Here is a 24,879-nt window from a genome sequence, read left to right on the forward strand (position 1 = left end):
TCTCTCTGTGTATTTTTCATGCTACAAGGGTGAATTTAGGGCCAAAAAACGTCTCCCATGCTGTATTACATGATGGATAAGAATCTAAACATCTAAAGGTCTTGAAAATCAAGATTTTTACAGTACAGCAGATAAAAAGCTAAAGAGATGACTGGCATATAAACCCTGTATTGGGCAATTGATTTTTTTTTCTTTCTCCCTCACAGAAAAAAGGAGCTTTACTGAAAAACCCAGCTCTGATTCAAATTGCTGTCATTATGAATGCTAAAGGCAATCATCAATGATACGCCTTTCAGTCAAAATCCGTGTATATGTCAAGTCAAAACTGATTTTAAACTTAAAAAAAAAATTGAAAACAGTAAGTTAATCATAAGCTTCTTTTGGTTAAAAGAATTTTGGGAACAATTGCGGCCATTTAAGTTTTTGAAATTAGTTGTTACGAAAACAAGATGTACAACACTCTTCCTGTCTCTGCTGTGGTCGCCAGGGAATCTGAATATCTCCAAATGCTCTCCATATGTCTGGCAACTTCAGTGATCCCTTTTATTTTGGTGTGCCAGGGTAGATGAGTTACATTCTCATCCGATGTGTAGCAAAGATGTTTTACTCAAGCAAATTACTGCACTAAAAATTCCAGGAAAAACCGAACAAAGAGGTAGATCTACGACTGTAGCGTGTCTAAATTTGGATTAGAAGAAGCTTGCCACTCGTTCAATCATTACCGCCAGCAGAGGAGCTTTAAAGTAAGCTATAATGATGCATAGGTGTGCAGAACAAAAAAAAACAAACAACCTCCTGTTGTTGAAAATCACTCTCTGATACAGGGTGTTGCTGTATGTGAAAGTGAGCGCTACATGTTATAATTGTTTATTTGTCTCTGTTCAGCTTGATGGCAGCGTGTCACGTCTATTTCCTGGATCTGTCTGTGAGGGAGTGATTCATGTGGACAGCAGCACAGATTGCGCTGGTGGCTGGTGATTACTCAAAATAGCTCTGCCACATTGTGCAAGTTCCCGTAGGCGTGCACGCGTAGAAGAGCGCTTGCATGAATGCCCTTAAATGTTTGTCCCCGTGTCTGTGCGCTAACAAAAAATGTCTGCTTGTATATGTACATTCCTACCTTCATGTGCATACAGTCTGGGATCTGGCGAGTTTCTCTCCACCCACCCATGGTGGGCCTCTCTCAGCCAGATGGATGGTCTCAGCCAGTGTCAGCGAGGTGACAGCTGGCTGGCCTGGCCTCTCCTGGCCAAGGATCTGGATTCTATCCTCTGACAGCTCCTGATGGGTGACACGTTCCCCCCCCCCCCCCCCCCCCCCCCCCCCCCCCACACACACACACACCCCCCAAACCCGCCCATGTGCTTGCTTCATGGAAACTCACGGTTTACTGGAGAAATCGGTGACGTCTCGCAGCATGCTTTAATGAAATGTAAATGATATGAGCCACACCCCGGTGAGACGACGCCTGAACTCTTAAGTGCTCTTAAGGAAGTAGCCACCCTACTGATGATTGACTAATTAGGGCTTTTTCAGCGGCAGTAAAACAAGTTTTACACAGGAAAAGAGTAATAGCTGTTCCACTCCAAACTGAAGTTAAGACAACAGGTCAGACTTCAGACTGCAAAGCAATAAGAACTTATGTACCGTGTCAAAAACCTCATTAGGTAAGCTGCGCACATCATCGCAAAATCTCATGAAAGTCATAATTTAGACTAATCCAGTGCTACTCTTTTTACTTCACACAACACCCGGCTCTCCCTCCTGCCTCTTCTGTTCTCTCACTCTCAGCCTTAAGTGGCCTCAGTATCACAGTCCTCTCGTTTGAGAGGCTGGCAGTGTAAGCTGCAACGACCGGAGGAGTGCTGCTGTAACCGGGGAGGGTGTGCAGGATCTTTATAATGTGAGTGTGTGTGTCTGTGTGTGAGTCATTACATTCAGCTTCCATTCGGCAGGCTGCAGGCTTCAGCAGGACAGAGATGGCTACGCTAAACCAAGCCTGTGTTAATGAGACAGCTCTGCAGGGATGAGAAGAACACACACAGAGCAAGTTTGAAGACGTCTTCTGGCCTCCCAAAGGTAATTCCCTTAAATGAAAAGCAGACTGCATGCGAGTCATTGTTGCACCGAGGGGGTGAGGATGAATGGTGACAGGGTTGTATTTCAACACACCTCCCCACGGTCTTATGTCGGGCCTGAGATGAGTGGAGGCAGAGGTACCTTGTTCAGACACACCCTGCCGATGCTCTCCTTACCCAATTATCCTTGACTAGAATGACTTGTGTAACACTGGCTGTGTCACGCAGCTTTAGAATGGATTCTTTATCCTATCAAGGCCTTTTCATTTTTCAGATTAGGAGGCGCTCTTGCTTCCAACCAAGGACGCCAACAGGACTGAAGTACTCCACATCTGGGAGACATTAGGAACACATGGAAGAGGCTCATTTAAGGCTCTTGTTAGCTCACCTGGTGCTTTAAGTAGGACCATTAATATTGAGCTACTTAAAATATGAACAACCCTCTCTTCTCATGTCTGTTCGATGAGAAATTCTCAGTGTCCCTCAGTGTGCACCAGCATGTCCATTCCAGGCTTGCATCTCACTATCAAAGTGGCTCAAGCTGTGATTTGGAGCTAATGGGCTTTCCAGATGTTCTCCCTTGTATTTCATTGAATCCAACACCTCTACAGGCCACTGTCCAGCCATAAATCACAGGGTGCATGCTGCATGAGAAGAATGAGAGGATGTGGCTTGATGCATAAGTTACATGCTCGATTCATGAGCTCATTGCGAATATCTTCAGAACCCGAGCAGAACAATTAGCTGTTACCTTAACCCCAGAGGCCACAAAGTCTCTTAAAGGGCTTTGCTATCCCCTTTATAAGCTCTGAAGGCCCAGCTCAAAGCCGCAGGGACAGCAGAGCTTTATATGAATGATTTGGTTTTATGTGGTATTCTTGGATGACAGTCCACCACGAGTCACTGTTCAGTGTTAGCAACAATTCACGGCTTTATTTGGTTCTGCAAGGGAGCTTCAGGTCCAAGTGTCTCCGATTGGTTGGGTTGAACAGATGTCTGATAAAATGTTCTTCTCCCATCTATCCAGTGTAAATGTGCGGTGGTGGTTGTTATTAATCTCTGTAAAGCATCAGGCAATGTTTTCATTCCAACCGCTGAGCCAGAGCGAGGTTCCAGCAAGAATTACATCCATATCAATATTCAAAATGCTGGCTGAATTGAGCATTTAATCGCAAACACTCATGCATCCATTGTCCAGGTAATTAAATTATCTAATGGGCTATTTTTTTGTCCTCCGTAGCCAACATTATCCAATGAGAATCTCAACCCTGAGCTACGCTGAGGTTTTATTGCACAGACCCCTCGCTGATCCGAACTTTTCTGAATCCATACACAGAACAAATCACACAAATCTATGATGGTTATATTTCACTCCGAGTTTTCTCTCCAAGTGAGATTTGGTTACTGAGGCCTTTGGGAAATCATGCCATTTTAAATCTTTCTCCTTCCTGAAAGAATGTCACCTCCAACCCACTTTTTAAGCTTTTATAAATGACCACTGGCACGTCTAAAGTCTTTTAATATGCAATCCATCTGTTTTTTGCCTCATATACGGGAAATGAGCCGATCCATAATCTGTACCTGCGCTGGCGAGGTCATCCGACGCGGTGACGAGAATGACTGATCTGGTGTTAAGGTTTATCTTTCTATGAGATTTTCGCTTGGCTTTGATAGCCGAGAGGAATGATTCAATCAATGGAAAAAAAAGGTGGGGGAGGAAAGAGATGTTTGTTTCCACTGATCCACTTCTCACATGGTATTAGACATTTCCCAAATAGCTCCCCACCCATCATATGTAATGGTGTGTGAATGTCAAGTCTTGTTTAACTGAGTGAGCATTTTCACACGTATGTTTTAACCTCTGTACGGTAAAAGAACCTCTAAATCATATTGGGGTTTTTTTATTATCAACTCTTATTAATAACAATTCTGTATATAAATTTCTTTTTGGCAAAACCTGCGATGATATAGTGATGTGTGAGCTCCATCCACTAAGCACTTAAGCTGTAATGAGTATCAAAAGCAGCTCCAGGTCTCCATAGTGACACCTCGAAGCTTGGCACTGTTGTCCCCAGAGAGCTGTGTGCCAATAATAAAGCCCAGAGCGGCTGCGCTGACTGTCAAAAGATCATCCTGTTATTTATTCTGTACAAATTACTTGCATATGTTCACCACCGCCTTGCCCTCAAGGTTAAAGCTCTCATCCGAGCCCAAGGAGGGATGAGAGAGCACAGTTGGCAGAGTGATAGATCTACTCTCAGCTGCAGCCGCTAAATGTTATTTCTCGTTTCCCATCCACACCTCGAAGCAAAGTCCAGGCACCGGCATAAATGAGTTCCACAGATATCCCTGTGAAATTTTGGCTCATTCTCGGCCTGTTTGCGATCACACCTTTAGATTCCGATTAAAGTCAGATCAGAAGTAACTCGAGAGAACACCTTCACACGGCAAATAATTACCATCAATGTCATTTGCCTCAGTGTGATAGGAAGTGGGGGAAGTGACGAACTCTGGTTTTTCAATATCAAAGGAGAGGTTTTGGTTATGGGGATCACTGTGTGTGATGAGGGAGGGGGTGGCTGATAAATTAGGAAACTAAGTGGAGGAAGTAGTCCTGTGGTTCTACAAGGCAGCTGGAGATGGAAATCTGGATGCCATGTCCCCAGGTTTGCACAGGTCAGGCTGCTTTGTGGTTGGTACAGACACTAGACAGACTAACATTAGGCCCTTCTCAGCAGAAGACAAAAGTTGCAACAGCCATTCACATTCATCACAGGCCTCATAAATGTCAGCAAAGGAACTGCTGCAGACATGGCATGCAAAGGTGAATATAAACAAAAATAGGTCATAACCTGGATTCCATTACAGTACATAGTGTGGCGTCCTGCCCCAGCTTCCATTCGGGCTCTGCTGTTGCTCCACTTGCGTAACGTTGGCTAAAATGGAAGATCTATTTGTAACAGCCCTTTAATATATTATGCAAAGGTCATATGTAGGAAATAAATCAAAATCTTAGCTTTGCTTTGGCACCAGTTCAGGTAACGAAGTCAAAGACACCTTTGAACAACAGCACAGACTCTGAACCAGCAATAGCAAACACAGTTTTATTTCACTTCCGAGTTGTGTTCCAGGAAATTTTATGGCATTTCAGGTCACTGGCACTGTTTGTTAGAGAACTTTTCATATTTAATAAAAATATATTGATAGCAAAAGCCATTAATAAAAAAAATGGAGCACATTCGTCTCTTAAAGTCTGGGCGGTTCCACTGGGAATAGTATATCCACGTGTTCCTTTCCTTGACATTCTCCCTCACTTTTTAACAAGCTGGCAGCAGCACGTAAAGCCCTCCTCGTCTAGAACAAGGTTAATGCAACTCTTCTGATCAAATTCTCAGAGGAATTCTCCTGATCCAAACGTAAATCCGACTGCAAGAAAAGTAAATTAAAAAGTAATCTTCATATCATGTATGGAGGCTTCAATTCCTAAAACCAGTCTGGATACAGACTAATCAGTTATACTTGTTTTTATATGAGCCAGTTATCCTCTAAATGGATCCTAATTCATATTCCACTGTATCAGGTGTCAGAAAATCCTTACTTTTCTTTTGTTCTTTCATGTTTCAAAACTCATTTCCTCATTGTAACACGATTGCTTTCCTGACTAGGACGTACCGATTAAAATAAACACTTTGATGGGTTGCTTTTGTTTTGAAATATGGATCTATTACAAATGGGCTCCTGACAAATAAACACATGCCTGGCTTCCCTAGAGGCTGAGAGGGGCTCAGATGGAAAACAATGCCATAGCGATCATAAAAGAGAATAGAAAATCCTCTGCATGTCATGCGCTCTTACCATATCCATCAGCTTGAACGAGCTGTTTTAGAAAGGGTGGACAAAATATACACATCCCTGGATTTGACAAGGAATTATTCTAACCTCCACTGGAGAATAAATCCACCCTCTCCTAATCCTGTGGTAACTGCTGCTCACATGACATACCTCATACCCGCTGAAGTATTTTACAGATTCTTTCTTGTTTTGCAACATGTCATGCTTTGAAAATCTGTGTCCATATAATTTCATTGTAAAGTCAACAGATTGTGGTTTTAATCCCAACATTCCACAGCATTGTGGTGCTGTCTCCCTCTCTGTTTTAAGCGATGAAGGAGGAGATGGCACGGTAGTTGTTTTATTAGTATCATGGATGGATGACCAAACAGGCATACGTCTGTTTGAAGTGGCACTTGAAGCTTCTTGTTGGAAAGTCAATCAAATGAAGACAAACAAGGGAAAAACATGGAAAATGACCAAAAAAGAGAATGGAACAAAGACATGAAAAATTGCCACAATAGCAGCAAAACAATAATGCTGCTATTTATAAAATATAGTTCAGCATTGCCAAGAACTGGGGCTTACAATTTAAATTTTCCTACCCTTTTGCTAATTTTACAAATATACTCTTTTCTAGAACCTTGCTTCAGTCTGGGGACCCTGATTGAAAATTTTCTACCTGTCACTGGTCTCCTTTAGAAAAACATGTGTTTGGTGCTGTTTTAAGCGGTGATTGCATGCAGCTTGATGTCCAGAATCCATGACCCTGAGCAAAGCTCTAGTCATTTGAATCAGAGCTTTCACTGGAATCTGCTGCAGTCACAGAGGAGCTGGACTCAACTCACCTCTTCTTTTCCTTGGACTTAACAATAAGTATGTGCCAAGGGACAAATATGTTTTTTTTTCTTTTACTGCAAATCTTGGATATGATTTTTTTGTGCAAATTTAAAGTTGTTTTCATTAACTCATCACAGGGATGGATGTCATGATAATTTTGAAGCTATTAGTGATTCCATTAGACTTTTTTCTTCTCCCAGGGTGGAATACTTGTACAGCATAGATCTTCAGTGACTTAAAATCTTCTCTAATCCAGACAGGGTTCAAACACATCCACTAATAGCAGGTAAAATGTCCCTTAGCAAGTTGCACCTCAACCAGATGCTTTTAGTAGCCGTGAACAAACTTCTGAATATTTGATCACTCTTTGATATTAGCCTGTTTTATACATTCCAAAACCTGTTTTGAGTTTTGAGTGTTTGGCATCACTGTCCTGTTGGAACACCCAACTCTGTTCAAGTTTCAGCTTTTTAGCTGTTGAAGAATTTGGAGATAGCCCCACTTCTTCATTATTCCATCCACTTTGCGTACCAGTCCCACAGGTAGGGAATCAGACCCGGGGCATGATGGTACCACCACCATGTTTTACAGCATTCTCAGGTGTGAAAGTCTCACTTTTACTCATCCAGCAAACCTTTTGTCATTGTAGCCATATAGCTCAATATTTGTTTCATTTATGGCCTCATCTATTTCATCTATGTGGGCAGCAGGGGATTCTTTCTTGGTCAGCACCGTCTTAGTCCACAGCAATGTCACTGGTGACAGCGATGCTGGTGTTCCAGCAGTTTCCAGTTCATGGCAGGCTTGAGCTTTGGGGTTTCTGGGTTTTTCCTGAACATCCGATTTCCTCTTAGTTTGTGGCTTCTTGGAAAAGTGGTACCTTGGAAAAGTGGTGACCTATCTAAATAACCTTCCTGAGTTCCTTCCTTTCCTATTGTTCTGATTATTGGTCAATTCAATGAATGCTACAAAATAAATTAGTTTTGTATTAAAGAAAGAAACTACCAGTTGTAGTCAATCATGATCAATAATGAGAAGTTAATAGGCCTTGGCCTTGCCAAATTGAACATTTTTGTAGATCTTTCAGCATCACTTATTAAAACATTTATATGAGGGTATGTATATATTTGAGTCTGTATGTATACTTTTGATCCAGTGTGGATCAGAGAAAATTCCCTCAAAAAATTCAAACCTGTGCACCCAGTTTGTGTTTTTAATGCCATTAAAGGTGTGTGCTGTACAATCATCCCACACTGGAAAGACAGCAGTTCAAAGAAATCAGTAAAAGCCCCAAATTACCATGAGATGTTTGCCCACGATAAGCAGATGTAAACTCTGGCCACTACTATACCTGCTTCCTTCATTTCTCGCTCTCTCTCTCTCTTTGTATTTGTACTAAAAAAATGTGGACACCTACTGTTACAAAGCTATAGCTGTAAAGTGAAACAGTGCATGGTGCTTTTGGTTTATTCACACACTGGCTCACTGTAATTATTTTGCCTTCACCCTTTAGTAGACTGTAAATGCATTCATCTCTGTGACATAACACAGAAATCATGTCTGTCAAAAACAACAGCACAGTGTCACTTCAGGCATGCCCTTTTGCAGGAGTCCAAGGCTCAGATCAGCTGCATTGCATGCTTCTTCTTCAGTATATTGTACAGGCGTCATAGCACAGGCCCCTCTGCCCTCATAAACACATCCAGAAGGGAGTGATTATTTCTCAAGATGTGGAGATCGAGGACTTGCCAGTTCATGCCTCTTTATGAGTGTTTTGCCATGAAGGCTTATTCCGTCTCCCAACGCTTTTGTTCCTCTTGTTAGAAGAGATGCTTATCCCATTTACTCTGTGGGCCATGTGTCTCTTTCACCTTGAGCTACAGCAACTGAACCAACAGAAATGACACTGTGGGTTTCAGAGCTTGTGTCTCCCTCTAATGAAACGCACCATATCAAGTGTCCGCTAATTAGTAACAGTATTGCAGGTCGTAAAACATGCCATCTCCTCTAATCAGCAGTGACACCATCGTGCCCGCATTCTCTCATGTTGCAACATCGGGAATGCATTTTCATCTCATGTGGTGCTTCTCAGCCATGTTCATGCATTTTTGAGGAGACCAATTTGTCCTCAGATTGTGAAATTCGAAGATGTAATAAATCAGAACATTTTAGCTGTGATATAATAAGTGGCTGAAGCGTGGGCTTTGGAGAATGATTAAAAAATGTGCTCAGTCACAAGAACGATTTTTCTTCTTTTTTCTTTTCTTGGAGGAGAACTCCAAACTCTAAATTCCAAGAAGCAAGTTTGTCATTATCAAGCTAAGATAAGGCTTGATGAAATGTCTTACTTCATTTTCTCCTTTTCATATCTAGATTTAATGATAAAATCGAATTGTTCTGATGCTTTCTACCCAGCTCAAATAAAATGTATTATGTTTTATGATGCATTTTTTCCTCCATGCGCACACCTCTGATTTAAATTGTATTCTAGTGGGGAAAACGAGAATTTGCACAGCTGCAATTCCACGACAACTCTGCTGATGAAGATCTTGTATGATTTACATCTCCAGAACAGTTCCAAAAAAGACCTTGTGGTGATTATTTTCTGGGGGGAAAAGGAGGAAATATGTTGTGAAAATAATAGAATGATTTCATAAACAGGAGGCAAAAAAATGTAAAAGAAGTCCAATTCATTATGTCTCTTTATTTTATTTTGTTCGACAGCATGACTTGCTTTACTGTAATATAGTCTCTGTGGTGTGTGCAATGCAATCTGTGCTCTCTGGAGTCAGTGAGACTGAACAATGAAATCATCCCTACTCCTCAAAGACCTACTCATCTCCCTGAATACCTGTCATTTTAATTATAATACTACTGACTCTTTTGCCAGACCTATATGAGCAGAATCAGTCACACACAATTGGATTTGGCAAATGTTTATTGTGCCAAATACTAAATGGGACCCTGGGGATATTATGTTTCATATCACTTTGTCTCTAACTTCAAAGCTGCAGCTGGTAGTCAAGTGACATTTTTCACTGATCTTACTTGTCATGCTAGGCTAAGGCACAGGCACAGTGAGAGAAAAAAAGACCATTAAAAAATAAAATATCTACAGAAGTCATCAGTTAAAATCTGCAGACAAACTATACATAATGGCGAAAAAAGGAAAAGTTAGATGACAGAAATGTGAGAAGTTTATTTAGCAGCATGCTGTTTGACTCTTGGCCGTACGACAGAGCTTTTATTATTCTGCTGCGTCCCAGTACTCCTCAAACGAACCCACTTAATTAAATCCTCGAATGAAAATGTGTTTGTGAAAAGAAAAGAGATATTCCATGCAGAAAACACTTCTGCAGACAATTCATGGCCCCTTGTTTTCCCAACGAGGGCTTCTTTCACTCCAACCCAGATTGTGTCTGTGTTTGTTGGCTTATAAGTCGGTGGATTTATTTCCAACTGACTTTTATTTTTTTTTCCTTCTACTTTTCAGAATCTCGCTAGACTGTGGTGTATTTTTATATCGCTGCAAGCTGACAGTCATAGACCCAATTTAATACGAGCGATTAAAATATGCAAGACACCCAGTATTCTGCACGTGACAATGTGCTGGGATTTTACTGGACTAATAAGGCATCTTTTTTTTTAGGTCAGGAGATGTTTTCTTGGAAAGACAGTCTTGATTTGTTGGCAGCTCATATTTTGAGGATGGTTGGTTAATGGTTTGAGTGCTGTGATACTGAAATTTGTAATTTTACCTCTGATAATGTTTTTCTGAGATTGCTTGGGATGAAATGATAAACAGTGTTTGATCGTTATCCGTTTTAACACCAATATTTTGCAGGACACCTGCTGAATAATAATATATCTGATTTCTTTTGAACATTATTTTATCTGTTTCAGTTTGAAATTAGATTACACAAGTATGCTTAGGAGACAGCTCGCAAATTCCAGTTTTTATTTTTGTCTGGTGTAAGTTCTAAAAATACAGTGTTGTGTAAAAGTCTTGAGCAACCCCTCATTTAAAAAAAATATTTTGCTAGAAAATGGGAAGCAAGTGCAGTGTTTCACTGAAATGTGGCCAAACATACATGGAAATACGGTATTTAAGGCAAAAGTTTGCACAATTCTAAAGAGCTTGAAAGTCAATATTTGGTATGACCAGCTTTATTCTTCAACACAGCCCGATCTCTCTTAGGTAAGCTTTCTTGTCATTTCTTTAAATAGCCTTCAGAAATAGTTCTCTCGGGTCTTTGAAGGGCATTTCAAAGCTTTACTTTGAATGCTGGCTGCCTTGACCCCACACTACTTCAACAATAATAATAATAATAGTGTTTGGTCCAGGCTCTGATAGTGTTATATTGTGTGTTTTTTGATCCAGGTATGCTTTTCCTGCATTTGAAGTGTGTTTGGGATCATTGTCATGCTGAAAAATGAAGTTATTGCCAATGAGACCCTTTCCAGGTGGTATTGCAGGGTGGATCAAAATGTGATCCTACTTCTCTGTGTTCATAATAACATTAATTTTGACAAGGTCCCCAACTCTGGTTGAAATCCAGTTCCAAACCATGAATGTAAGCACTCAATGTTGTACCTCTTTTAGAGCTGGGCGATATGAGATTTTTTCATATCACGATATGTTTTTTTCATTTCAGGCGATAACGATATCTATCACGATATAAGCCAAATAACTATATTTGTAAGATTTAAATGTGCCGTTGCTCACAAGTAAAATGTGAAATAATCAGCAGCTTGTTTTTATTTAAATATTTATTTCCCATAATAAGTTCAACAGGGTAGATGTACTTAAGGAACATGAGACTTTTTCAGATAAATAAAGGCAAATATTGCAAACTACACAAAAGGCAGCCGCTAAAGCGTTTAAGTTTCAAAATAGAACAAACGAAACAGACTAAATTGTCAATTCCACTTAGAAACAAAATATTAATTCTAAAAATAAATCTTAGTTTGTTTTACAGAAGAACAGACAAAACTGACTAACTTTTGTCAATATCAAATAAACTGAGAACTAAAAGGAAATTCTCAATCTCTCCTTGTTGTATAGCTGAGCTTTTCAAACAGTTTTAACAGTTACTTTAGTCTGACAAAAGCCGAATGACGAATTAGCACTTCCAGTCAGAGACTGAGGCTACGTCCACACGTACACGGGTATTTTTGAAAACAGAGATTTTCCGTTTTCGTTTTAAAAAATAATCCCGTCCACACATAAAGGCAGAAATGAAGGAAAACGCTGCTATGAACATGCCAAAGCAGCAGGTGGCGCTAGATTCCTAACCGTGCAGAAATGTTGGCCAATCAGAAGTCTAGAAGCCTCGGTGGGAAAAAGTAAACAAAGCTGGGGCATAGAAGCAGAACCGAGTCGTATGAGTGGAGGGACAGTAACTGTGTGTATATGTAAGCATTTAAACACTGCAGAGAGTAGAATTAACAGTAACAGTATTGTAGAAATTCATTTCACCGAAACAATAACGTGGCGCACAGTGTGACGCATGCACCAGTTTATTGTATTTCCAGACTTGTTTTCGGCACAATTTACAGTGCACGCTACTCTGTTTTTTGTCAGACTTGAAATAGCCGAAATACCTTCACACTACGGAACTTCTATGGCTCTTCCGTTCGACAATCTCTCCGGCATTTGAACCATCATCTGTTTTCTCTTCGGTCACGCTCGGTTGATTTTTCTAGTCGGCACACTCATTTCCTCCATTACCCGCTGGCTGCTTCCCAAACAAACACACGTGCGGCTTGGCACTTGTGCTGTACGTAACAAGTCACGCGACGTGACTGTGACTGTGATTGGTTCAGCTCTGCGCTACTTAATTTGGATTGGCTGACCTTTTTTTTTTTTTTTTTTTTTTGAGGACAAGAGCGGCGAGGTCTATCGCGATAGCTTAATTTCTCTATCGAGTAAAAGTTATATCGCGATACATATCGTTATCGTTCTATCGCCCAGCTCTAACCTCTTTCCTGACCTCCAAACATCCCCCCTCCAAAAGAACTGTTGTGACTGATTTTCTGTCCAGTTCTTGTGTAATTTGGCATACCTCAGCATCCCCTCTACTGAGATCATGTCTAATGAGTCCTCAGCAAACAGTAGATGGATGGGCTGAAGAACTTAAATAGTCCAGGTCCTGTATGACTACTTTGATATAGATGTTTTATTTTTAGGAATACAAATTTTCTTGTTTAGCTTCCTCTGATTTTTTGAGGACACATTGCACAACATGTTGAGATATGCAAAGTTTTTAGCTAATAGCTCTTTGGGACTCATGATACTGGTGCAAAAGTACTATCCTGCTCAAACTGTGTAATCTATGGCATTTTTAGAAGCAAAATATAAAGAAATTCGGGGTGGCTCAAGACTTTTGCACAGTAATGTACACCCACCAAGAAAAGAAAGTGTGGTGCTAAAATGACATCTAACCTCAGGGGGATACCATTAAATGTTACATCCTGTCACGCTGTCATTAGCACAGGCGTCTTGTCATGGGTATATGTGCTTCCTTCTGCACTGTGCTATGGTTGGCTGGTGTAGTTTGATAGCCTACATTAAACCACCAGCAACAAGGTTTGTGGATTACTTTTATTTGTTTGGTTGTTTTCTTTTGCTGGTTTATGCATGTAAATCTTGATCAAATCTTCCACAGCTTAATAACTGAGAAACTCACACCACATTCATCCGTAGATGTATAAATAGCACCACAGGCAAGAAGAAAAATATGTATCTTTTGGATGCCATCAAATGCTAATACAGGTTGTTACAATTTGTTAAAGCTATTCCTCCTGTGTTATAACAGTGGAGATTTGTTCCAAACCACAGATTGAATCATAAATAATGCGGCTTTTTTTTGTGTGCGGATGGTTCATGGTAAGAGATATTTTTGGCGCAGGGAGTCCATGGCAGTTTGTGCTGTGGAGGGAACATGCATGATCTGATTGACTTGACTGGGAATCAGAGACCAAGAGTGCATTAGCAGTAGAGACATGGCGCCAAAGGAATCACCTTTAACATGAATTGCATGTTTCAGCCGTTGCAGCATTATGGTCACTTTTAATCTAAGCTCTGCTAGAAAAAAAAACCAAAGCATTGTGTCTTGTGAAATTCAGTAAATTGAATGATACATGTTTTTCTGGGGATATTTATGTGGTGAAATAATAAGATGATGGGTAATTTGTCTTTTAAAAAAAAAAATGTATCCTGCACATTTAGATTTGCCTTCAGAGGCCAAATACCTTCTGTTAGGTGGAGCCCACTGGAGCGGAGAGCAGGAATGTGGAGAGGGATGGTAGCTCTAAAGTGTGTTTACTGTAATGAGAAGCAGACAGAAGGAACTCTGAGCTGCTATTGTTGTGCACAGGTTTGCTTTGGATTCCCGTCTCACCCTTAGGCTACAAAGCCATGAATATTTAAATAGGAAAGGGACTTCCTCTAAGCATCAATCAAAACCCCATCTATTCAATTACTGGCTTCAGATCTGAGATGCTCAACCAGCAGCTTCTGATGAGAAGAAATTTTGCCCGTGGCAATGCCCGTGAATATTCCAACCATGTGGACGATCAGTCAATTAAAAACAGCCCCTCAATGGCTGGCAGACTTTCAAGAGTGAAAAGTTGCTGGATAGTTATTCAGTGACACTGAGCTTGGAAGAAAGTTTAAGTCCATTGAATAAGGATCAGAATACAGAGGAATAATCCCAATAAGGAAATATAACCCCCGTTGTCTTGCGAAAAAAAAACTGTAGGCGGTATGAAACATCTAATTCAATATTTTTTCATGAAGTATGTTGAATAGGCTCAAATTCAAAGGCACTTTGTCTCCAAGCACATTTCAGCCATGATAAATACTGAGGGCTAGCAGTGTTTCTTTTTTATTCGAAAAGTTCAATTGAAACTGTTTTCGTGCGTGGGTGTGTGTGGATACAGAGAAAGGAGATGAAATCAGATACACAAATAACAATGTAAAAAAAAATGATGATGATAGTGATGAGAAAGGAAAACAACAGCTTTGGACACCTGTTCAAAGGCATTCTGTCAGGCCTCCACCATGAGAAAAAGATGAGTCACGCTGGCAGAGGATCAGTTGGTCGGAGGTGTGTCATTTATAGCGGCCCGACATCTCTGTCAGTGAGCGATTGCACAATGCTCCCACAATCTTTTTTAACCACAACAACAACTGGCTCTGCCTGCTGAGAAGCTGTGCTTGACACAAACCTATCCTCTGTTAACAAGAGCCAGGCACATCAGCCAGAGTGCTGTTCTTGGCAGTCAGCGCCGGTCGTCTATGAAAGACAGATCGTGCAGCGAGAGGCCAGAGGACTGGGATTTTTACAGCAACCACGGCAGTGCTTGGTTAACATCATGTTTACGTTGTGTATTATCTTTAGAAATTGTTACTTCCTCATCTTTATTCATGCTAATTGGGTTAATCAAAGATCACAGCATTGTATCCTGTAACAAATGGCTGTTTTGGTTTTATAGGAATGAGAACGCCAGACTTTGCCAACACAGCAGTGGGACCAATGACCAGAGGAACATTGCACTAAACACACTGATCAAAGCCATAGTTAAACATCTTGGGAATACACCTGCCCGCTTTGTTGTCAAGAGCTAAATAGAAGGATCAATGCAACTATATGTAAAGCAAAAGAAAGGAGATATTAATCCTAACATAGCATAAAAAGTGATAGCGAGGTTAAAAGCTAGCCAAGGTAGCTAGCAACAGAGCTAATATATCAATGCTAAGCTCATTAATCATCATATCTTTTCTTATTGTTTCTTACTATTTCCAGGCTTTCAGTCGGTTTCTTCTAAGCAAGAAGGCAAATACTGAAGAGCTTCTGATGTTTTGCAAAGTAAGTAAATACATTTACAGTATAATCGGCTACACTTTGCTTTGAAATTCTGCAGTTTCTTCACTGGTTATTTTCCCACGAATGGGAATGAGCGTATTCATTATCAGACATTACACTGACTTCGTTGCAGGGTAATATTTTCACTTTCATGTGATATTAATTGAAATGTTATGCAGAAACCCACTAAAAAGATGATGGTAAAAGATTGTCAGAGTTGAAAAGAATCTGCAACGCATTAAGAGCCTCGCTCCGAGGAGCAGATGAAAGGCACTGCCCTTATATTAAAAGAACTTCTGGGGAGGTGAAGGATTCTCCTCAGGAGAAATCAGAAACACTCTTTTCCCACTGGCTCACTGACAGTAACTCACCAGGCTGTCAATCCATTTTAATCAAATTACTGTGATGTTTCAAACGGTCTATTTGAAAAGTGGAATGACATAAGGAGATTGCTAAACTCACATTATGGAGGCTGTTTCCAATCAGATCTGCACAATATTTCATTGTCTTTGGAGCTTTGCTTTTAAGGGCTAAGAGTATGAGAAGAGATGAGCGCAGAGACGAACTGTGCTCAGCGAGATCTTTGGCAATATCATCCAATCCCAGATGTGAGAGGAGGGAGTGATGGTAAACATGGCACAAATTATATGGAGCAGTAAATTATTTATGAATTGAAAGAAGGAACATGTTTGTTTTCTTTAGCACGCATGAATGACAACCGCAGCGTGTTCATGTGTGAACTGCGGGTCAAACTCCAGGGACGATCCATGTGGTTTTGCAAGAGTCGTATCTTTGAGGTGTTTCGCCAGATGATTCGGCTTGAGTTATGTTGAGTAGGATAATATGGAATCAAAAAAATCGAGCTCTAAAATAACACGTGAGTGTGTTCCAGGCAGCACACATTAATATAAGAGTCCTGGAGTAAAGTGAGCTTGGAAAACATGCCGTAGGGTTTCGTTATAAGCGATGAAAAGCAGATCGTCCCAAAAAGTATCAGCTAAGTAGCTGATAATGTCATTTATCCCAAAGGTGGGACGTGGTTAACAGGCACTTACCATCAAAGCGTGGAAAAAGAGAGATCATCTCTTGTTAAGCTATGCGGTGAAAACCTTCCTAACATGTACCCCATATGTTTTTTTGCCCCTCTTGAGCGTCATAAACGTGTTGCAGGCTGCGCAGGCACAGCGTCCTGACAGTGAATCACAGAACTCCCTCAGCTCACCTAAATCTTGGCTCCACTCAACACCTCAGCACAAACGGAACTGTTTATGTTGCAAACAGGCTTGAAAAAGCACACGTGTAATGGTGCATTTAGACAAGGGATTTACGACCAGGACGTCAGCAATATTCCAGATCCGCCCAGCGCAGGTTGAAGACAGTCTGTGCCAGATATTTCCATCGAAGTCACCAACAAAGGCTTCTTTGCTATGACAATGAAGCTTTTGTAGATATATCAGCCTGAGCTGCTCACCACTGTCCTCGCCCTCTGAGGCAAACAAGACCGGCCTGTGCCTCCAAAGCTTGCTGAGGTGCAGGAAATGGTCAGTCTTAACTGGGGTTGTAAACTGAAGAAATGAAAGCACTGGGTGTTGCTTGCATGCCTTGTTAATGAGTTTATGAAGGTTTCACAAGTTTTAGCTAACAGTGTAATTCATCATTCATATCTTCACTTGTTTAGGGAAAATAAGGCCAATGTTTGGGCAAACTTGATAGTTTATTGGAAAGTTTAGTGACAGGACTTGTAAACAATTACACATGTAGAGTTTATGGATTAAGAGAGGGTAAGCAACTAATAAAAAATGTTTTATCTAATCAACAAAAAATTTCTATTACATTTAAGCTGCTCCCTTATACACAGTAGGTTGCCACAGCAGGTAGCTCAGTATGTTTAAACTGGGAGGTTTTTATGCCGGATGCCCTTCCTGACACAACCCCCACAGGGATTTGAGTCTCCTTCCAGAGACAAACTGGTGATCTTTTGCCTGCTAGGCAACTGTGCAAACCACAACACTATGGTCTATTATAAGTAAAGAGATTAAAATAAAGTAGGCCTTTTGCTAAAAGGACTATAAAACTTAAGAGACCTTTGATAAAAGATTCTATGCTGAAACGTGTTTATTGTTTATTCATTAAGTATTAAAATGTTTATGAAGCAATTAGTCAAGCATGTTTTATAAATGTCTCATAAAGAGTGAAAGAAAATTACAAAATTAAAAATACATGACCTATTAGGTTGAGGAGAACATAAATTACTATTTTGTATATTGAGACATGCTGACTTTTAGCTTTATACTTTAGACTGTAAATTTTTAACAGCCTTATTCTTTTTTTTCTGGTCTGTATGTAAAAGTTTACTGACCAGTGTTGACGTGTTAAGTTCACCAGGTGGAGTATCTGTCTGTCTGTCTGTCTTTGGGATATGCCAAAAGATGACAACGACGGTGGAGCAGAAGAGCGTTTGACTTTCACCAGCGAGCCCCTCTGTTTGACATCATGTTTTCTTAATGAGAGCCAGCTGCCCCCAACATCAGCATTCTCCTTCATACCAGCATGAAAAAACATGAAAGTTAGAACTTTAAACATGTCCAGATTCCTTTGTACGCCACGGGCAGTATTAGCCTGCTCGTCAGCATTACAATCAATGGTGCCTGTGATCATCAAGGGTGGAAATGAGCGCTTAGCCTTGGAGCACACGCACAGGATGAAATACTGCACATTCATTATGTAAACAATCTGGTTTGCTGAGCCATGTGCAAGGTTTTTTCCCGGTGTACTGACACCGACATCTTCATAGACAATAAAAATGAAATAAAATAACTAAATAAATAAATAAATTTCCAGGTGCTAATTAATATGCTGTTCTCAGAGGTTTAAAAGCTTTTGTTTCTATGACCAGTCACTGCAGATATAATTTGTTCTATTAAAATCTGTTTCATGCTCCCTTTTCAGTCTCATGCTGCTTTTATGACTTAATCAGGGGAGAAAAAATTAATAGAATTGGTGACAAATATGTCAGTGCTACTATCACAAAGAGTTGGCCACTGATAGCTGCTAACTCCTTGTGGCATCAGCAAGGTGCTGTAAACTTTCCTGTCTTCCATGTCCAATGTTGGTAAGCCTGTGCAAATTCTAGAGATAATGTACTGTTCTCAGCTAACAGGGGTGGCACCTGGTGTGGTCTTCAGGCGCTGAAGCCCATCGGCCTCAATGTTAGACACGTTGTGCATTCAGAGATGCTTTTCTGTGTACCTTGCTTTCAATGAGTGGTTATTTGACTTACTGTTGCCTTTCTATACACTCAAAGCAGTCTGGACATTCTTCTTTGACCTCTGTCACCAACAAGGTCTTTTCACCTGCAGCTTACTGGACATTTTCTGTAAACCCTAAAGATGGTTTTGTGGGAAAATCCCACCAGATCAGCAGTTTCTGAAATACTCCAGTAAGCCCATCTGGCACCAACAACCATAACATGTTCAAAGTCCCTTAAATCACCTTTCTTCCCCATTCTGATATTTGCTTTGAACTTCAGCAGGTCATCTTGACCATGTCTACATGCCAACATTGATGGAATTGCTGGCATGCGACTGGCTGATTAGATAGTTGCATTAACAAGCAGTTGAACAGGTGTCCCTAATCAAGTGGCCAGTGAATCTATCTTGATGTATATTGAATGAGATTTTCGAAGAAGAAATATTTCCTTAGCTGGAATAAATGCAGCTTTCCTTGAAGAAGATGTCTGCTTGGCATATGTTGCTCCTAACCTGTATCAATGGTGGTTCACAGATGTGCAAGTTACTCATGCTGTGTTCACTAATGCACCCCGTACCATCACAAATTCTAGCTTTTGAAATGTTTGCTGATAACAACCTGGGTGGTGTCTTTTTTCATTTGCTTTAAAAACATGGTGTCCATGATTTCTTAAAGAAAAAGAAAGAAAGAAAGAAAGAAAGAAAGAAAGAAAGAAAGAAAGAAAGAAAGAAAGAAAGAAAGAAAGAAAGAAAGAAAGAAAGAACAAACAGAGGATATTTTTTGCATAGAAAGGTTCTGACTTCCATTTGTGGATGTGGTGAAAATGATGTTCACATGACAGATGTGTTTCTGAGGTCATGTAGTGATTTACAGTGATAGAACTGGGTTTCTTTTTATACTAAAGCACCATCTGCGGGTTTAAAGACTTGCTGTTCAGATTTGTTTCTTGCACTTGGGGAATTCTTGATTCTCGGTATCTTTTAACCATACCGTGCACCTCAAACGAGAAATCTTCACTTTTCCATTGGCAATCATTACTTTTAATAGGCTTGGACCTCATCTTTGCTTCTGAAAACCTCTTGCTCCCTGGGACTCTTTTTTTTATATATATATCAGGTTGTTTTGCTAATTAACCGTATTAGCTGTGAGATGTTCCACCAGGTTTTTGTTTTGTGTCTTTTTTTGCTATTTTGAAATGCGTTTCATTAAAAACTTAACACTTAAACTAAAAATCATGACCTTAAGAAAGAAGTAAATAGATTTATAAATACCTGTTTCAACAGTTTATATATTGTCTTTGCGTTATTTTCATTTCATTCACCTTTTCTTTACATTTTACTTAGCTTTTCAATATTTTGGTTTTATTTTTTCTAAAAAGAGGCAAATGAAATGTGTTGATTTTAATGTGTGAACCACCCCCTCAAAACATATTTTCACTGCTCTTTTGTTCTGTCACCCGAGTTTATTTTGAGACATTGAAGACACAGAGGCACTGAAGCGCCGTGTTTAGACTACAAGTGATGTCTGTCATAATTTCTTCTTTTACTGTAACGCACTTTGAAGAGCACATGTGCTCTATCATTAACACCTTTGGATCGTTTGTATGTGTGTCTCTCTGTGCCCGCCTTGTCTTTGTGGCAACCCAGTGGGAAAAGTGGAGGAAGCTCTGCCCCCCAACAATATCTGTTTCAACATCCTCTGTGTGGATTCCCTCTGAACTCAACCCCTGACCCTTTCCTTGTCCTCGAGCCTGGGTCCTGCCCTCACACTGCCGTCCATCCTCCTGGGTACGGCTGACCTGTGAACTGCGCTTCGCCTCTGAGGCGACCCTACACAAAGGCTTCATAGGAGAAAAGAAGACAAGACAGAAAGTTTCCCCTCTTTGCCAGTCATGCCTGGGGGTGTATTATATGGTGAAAAGCTGACACCAGCCATTGATCCCAATTTAAAATGTCAGCTGTTGTAATTTGAGTTATTACCTTTAAATATATCATCATATAGCAAAGTTAGCTTTAGTGCGAGCTCCCTTAGCGCAGGATTGGCCACAGTGTATTGATGATTGCATAGCAAACTTCCTAACTTCATTAATTAGGAATGGGTCACTTGGGTCAGTATGTGTTTATTCTCAGGAAGGCGCATCAAGGGGATTAGCACTAATCAGGGGGGATTTTAAACAGCTCTTACCCAGATGGATGATACTCTTGCTTGATCTCTTCACTTTGTACGCCTGCAGAGAATGATGTTTGGTTTGGAAATAAGCATCTAGATAACGATTCTTCTGGTTTTCTTTGTAAACACAAACATATCGGACCTCTCGCTTACCTTTGACCCAAACTGCAAAGAACCAGATTTTTTGAGTGTCCATAATTTTATGCCCACAGATGATAGAGATGATAGACATGTGATTTATGCGGCGTGTTAATTTATTGTCAGGATCATCGGTTCACACTTCAGATTTATATTTCATATTTTAATATCTCTATATTGTAGTCTTGTGTTACCTCAATCAGTAGTATAATCAGATTGTAAAATACATTGTGATGTACTGCTATACTTTGATGGCCCCTGATGGCTGCTGTCTTTATCACATATTACGTCATCATGTTGCCTAGCAACCTCCTAGCAACGGGCTAAAATGACCAACATGTAACATTTATGCACCTATAACATCTTATAAAAACGTTGTATAATTTTTGTTTCAGTATATCTATCTCATATTGTGCAGTAGTATTTGTAACATGTAGTGTCTCTGTGTGTGTGTATGTGTCACAATGTCCACACTTACATGTATGTGGACATATTGTGATTTAGTAAATGTATCAGGGTTAAGAAAGAGTGTGCGGGGGTTATACTTAAATTGTTGTGGATCACTTTTACTACCTCCAGAAGAATACATTAAATTATGTAGTTACTACCATAATTAAAATAACAGGTCAGTGATAGTGATGTCATTTAATCTGTTCACAAATCTTTTTCTAGCAGTCCAACATACTGTATCTCTGCTGCAAATACCACCAAATGACCCTAAATCAACATCTTTCTGCCAAAGTGTCGACAAATATGAACATTACACTGTTGAGGCTATTGGAGAGCTTTTGCATTGTTTCACAACTGATAGCACAGAAGTACCTCACAATAAAAACAGTTCTGCACCTTTGTACAACCCCAGCTCAACAAATTGAATCCAAAATATACTGTGAAGAAGCATTTTCCAGGCACTGAATCCAGGAAATCAAGTTCCCTGTAGAGCCGCAGAGGAAAAGAAAAAAAGGGAGGGAGAAAAATATTGTCTGTCTGTCTTTGGATGTGGCAGTTTTGCTTCAGTGTCCTGCTGCCTTTTAATCACAGAACAGACATGCTTTTCACTTTGTCCACCTTTAGAGAACAGGGAAAGAAGACCGTGGCTGTCAACAGTGTTGTAGCCCTGGTGTTTGTATAGTGTGTGGCATGCATGTTCTCCGATCTGGATATGTGTTCTGGTCTTCATTAGACTCAGACTGAACATCTTTGCGGCCTGACAGAGAGATCCTTTCATGTGTCCCCTGCCTGGTCCCACTCACCAGAGCCTAACCAGAAACATGCCACTGCCCAGGGCAAGGTCAGATTTCTCACCATACCACAGCATTAAAGCAACATTGCTTTTCCTAATAGAGGGGGAAAACACTCTGGTTATTTTTCATCAGTCTCACAGACAATATATTCCATCTCATCATATTGATGGAGTAGCAGCACAAAAGTCCAGGTGGAAGTAATCTGGAGGGAGCGCTTGTCTCTGCTCGATGATCTCACTGACCCGAAACTCGCATGAGAGCGAAATTTGGAGCTTTCAAATTGTTCAGGTTACGATCGGTGTGATCTCAAAAGGGAAAGTGAAGTCCATCAATTTTATTTTTTTTGCCTCATACTTCAAAGTCACGCTAGGATTGTACCTATCATCTAAAACTAAATTCCATCCATCCTTTAGGGAGTAGTGTTACAGTCGCTCTGTCAAGTATCGTGGAATGACCCATAAAAGCTGCTTAGATCGATAAATAGCGATGCATGGCTCATTGCAATGTTAATCTGCAGAACGGGTGCCGAGAGGTCAGAGGAAATGTGTGGGAGAAACAGCCTATCTTTGTGCTCCTCTGAAAGGACTCACTGTGATATTCTCAATCCTATTAAAAAAAAAGTCCCTAATGTCAACCAGAAGATGGGCAAATATTTAACTCCGTGGGATTATCCACAGAGGCAAATAAATATAATTGCGTGTTTACATTTGAAAGCAATATTTCCCAAATGTTCCCTGCCTGATTTTTACAATAAAGATGCAATGTCATGCAAAGTGTATGAGCCCTCGTTGGCCTTTTACCATCAGAGACAAAGCTTTGGTACTAACGACCGGCCTATTATTTAGTTGTTGCATTTTTTTTCCCCATTTCTTTTATGTCCTCTGAGACTTGGACATCTTGCAACATGCCTCAAAGGAGGCTGGAGGCCCTATTGTTTTGAGGTTTTCACACTTGAGGGCCATGGTATTTTGTGTGTGTAGAGAGAGACTGTGACAGGCTGAAAGAGAGAGAGGCTGGGCTGGCTCGCACAGAAAGGAGCCTTCGCTAAACACTGGCCCGGCTCCTAGAAAAGAGAGAGGGATTAGTGTGCACAGACCAAGAAACTAATCTCCTTCGACATAATAGAACTGTACATAAACAACATCCCTGAGAAGTGAGCGGTGAAGCACTGACTGACTGAAGAGGCCGAACGTGTGAACACAAGGGCTCGGAATAAATTGCTGTTTGCTGTGGAAAATGATGATGAGAATCGACTTCCATCCAGAGATTTGAACATCTGGACGGCATCATCCCTTTACAAACCCACACTTAGAAAAACAAGCACAAGCAAACACAAATATGCAAACACCGCAACCTCTTTATACAGACACAAGCTCTCCAGTGTATAATAGCCACATTTGCATTAATAAGCTCGCGTTTGCGATAACAATTAATCACACTGATTAATTGCAACAGCAAATTTGGGAATCTAAGCTGCCAGTAGCAGCCTTGAAAGAAGACACTAACTGTCCATTTATCACATTCAAACGTGCAGCCTGAAGGCGTGCACAACTCATAAGGTTGTGTTTTACCAGTCGACACTGAGTATATATAAAAGATGAATGAAGCCGCAATACGTTTTTTAAAATAAGGCACTTTTTTATTGTTTTTTCAAGGAGAGAGTCCTAAAGAACAGGGCACATACTTCCTTAAAGGACTATTTATATATTAATAGAAAATTGTGTTTAAAATGCTTTGAATTGTCGAGTACTGTCACCTCAAAGGGAGAAGATCCTGGGTTTGAATCCAGGGTTGAGCCTTTCTGAGGTGCTAAGCAGGTATTCCAGTTTCCTCTCAAAGACACACATCGTTTAGGTTGATTGGTGTTTCTGGATTGGCTGTAGCTGTAAATGTCTGTCTGTCTCTTTCTGTTAGCTCTGTAACTGTCTAGCATGCACCCTGTCTCTTCCCCTCCAACAGATTGTATGAGTTTCAGAAATATAATAACAGAACATGATACAGAGTCCAATTAGCCTGCATTTAATTTTTTGTACACATTTCTGGGGGTTGGTTTTTTTTAGTCTCTGATTTTTATAATGGGAACAACATAACTGATAAGAAGTTGCCCTTTTCCAAACCATCACATTTTACATGTCAAACACATCCTGTGGTTTGAATGTTTTGAGTCTCTGTGAAAAGGACATTAAGGAGACCGAACCACCATCTAGTGAAGATGCACTTAATGCAATAATGGTTCATTGTAAGTTTAAAAAGTGAGAAATCACTGAGACTAATTTGAGTAGAATACAATGCATGCCTCCAGGCCTGGAAAGATATGATAAAATGCATTTTTTTTTAAAAAACTTAAAGTACTTCTACACACTTTAACTATTAAACACCGTTTAGCATTTAGGATTATCGAAAATTCATTCACAAGGCTTTCATCCAACATACACAAATAACTCAGCATGAGGTTTTCAC

The 24,879-nt window shown here is 40.3% G+C and overlaps 1 long non-coding RNA gene across 1 annotated transcript in view; it reads left to right on the top strand.

Annotated features, from left to right (window-relative positions):
• Positions 1 to 1,917: 1,917 nt before the first annotated feature.
• The window catches only part of LOC147311496 (uncharacterized), a 30,238-nt gene continuing 7,276 nt past the window's right edge, over positions 1,918 to 24,879 (top strand). The window contains exons 1-2 of the long non-coding RNA XR_015125382.1: positions 1,918 to 2,079; positions 15,560 to 15,622. This is a non-coding gene — a long non-coding RNA (uncharacterized LOC147311496). The remainder of the gene's footprint in view (positions 2,080 to 15,559; positions 15,623 to 24,879) is intronic.

Source organism: Aulonocara sp. 'chitande type north' Nkhata Bay, linkage group LG16, assembly GCF_057382095.1.
Source record: "Aulonocara sp. 'chitande type north' Nkhata Bay isolate Kocher_YH1m ecotype deep benthic linkage group LG16, A_spYH_male_GT1.1, whole genome shotgun sequence".
Lineage (NCBI taxonomy): Eukaryota > Metazoa > Chordata > Actinopteri > Cichliformes > Cichlidae > Aulonocara > Aulonocara sp. 'chitande type north' Nkhata Bay.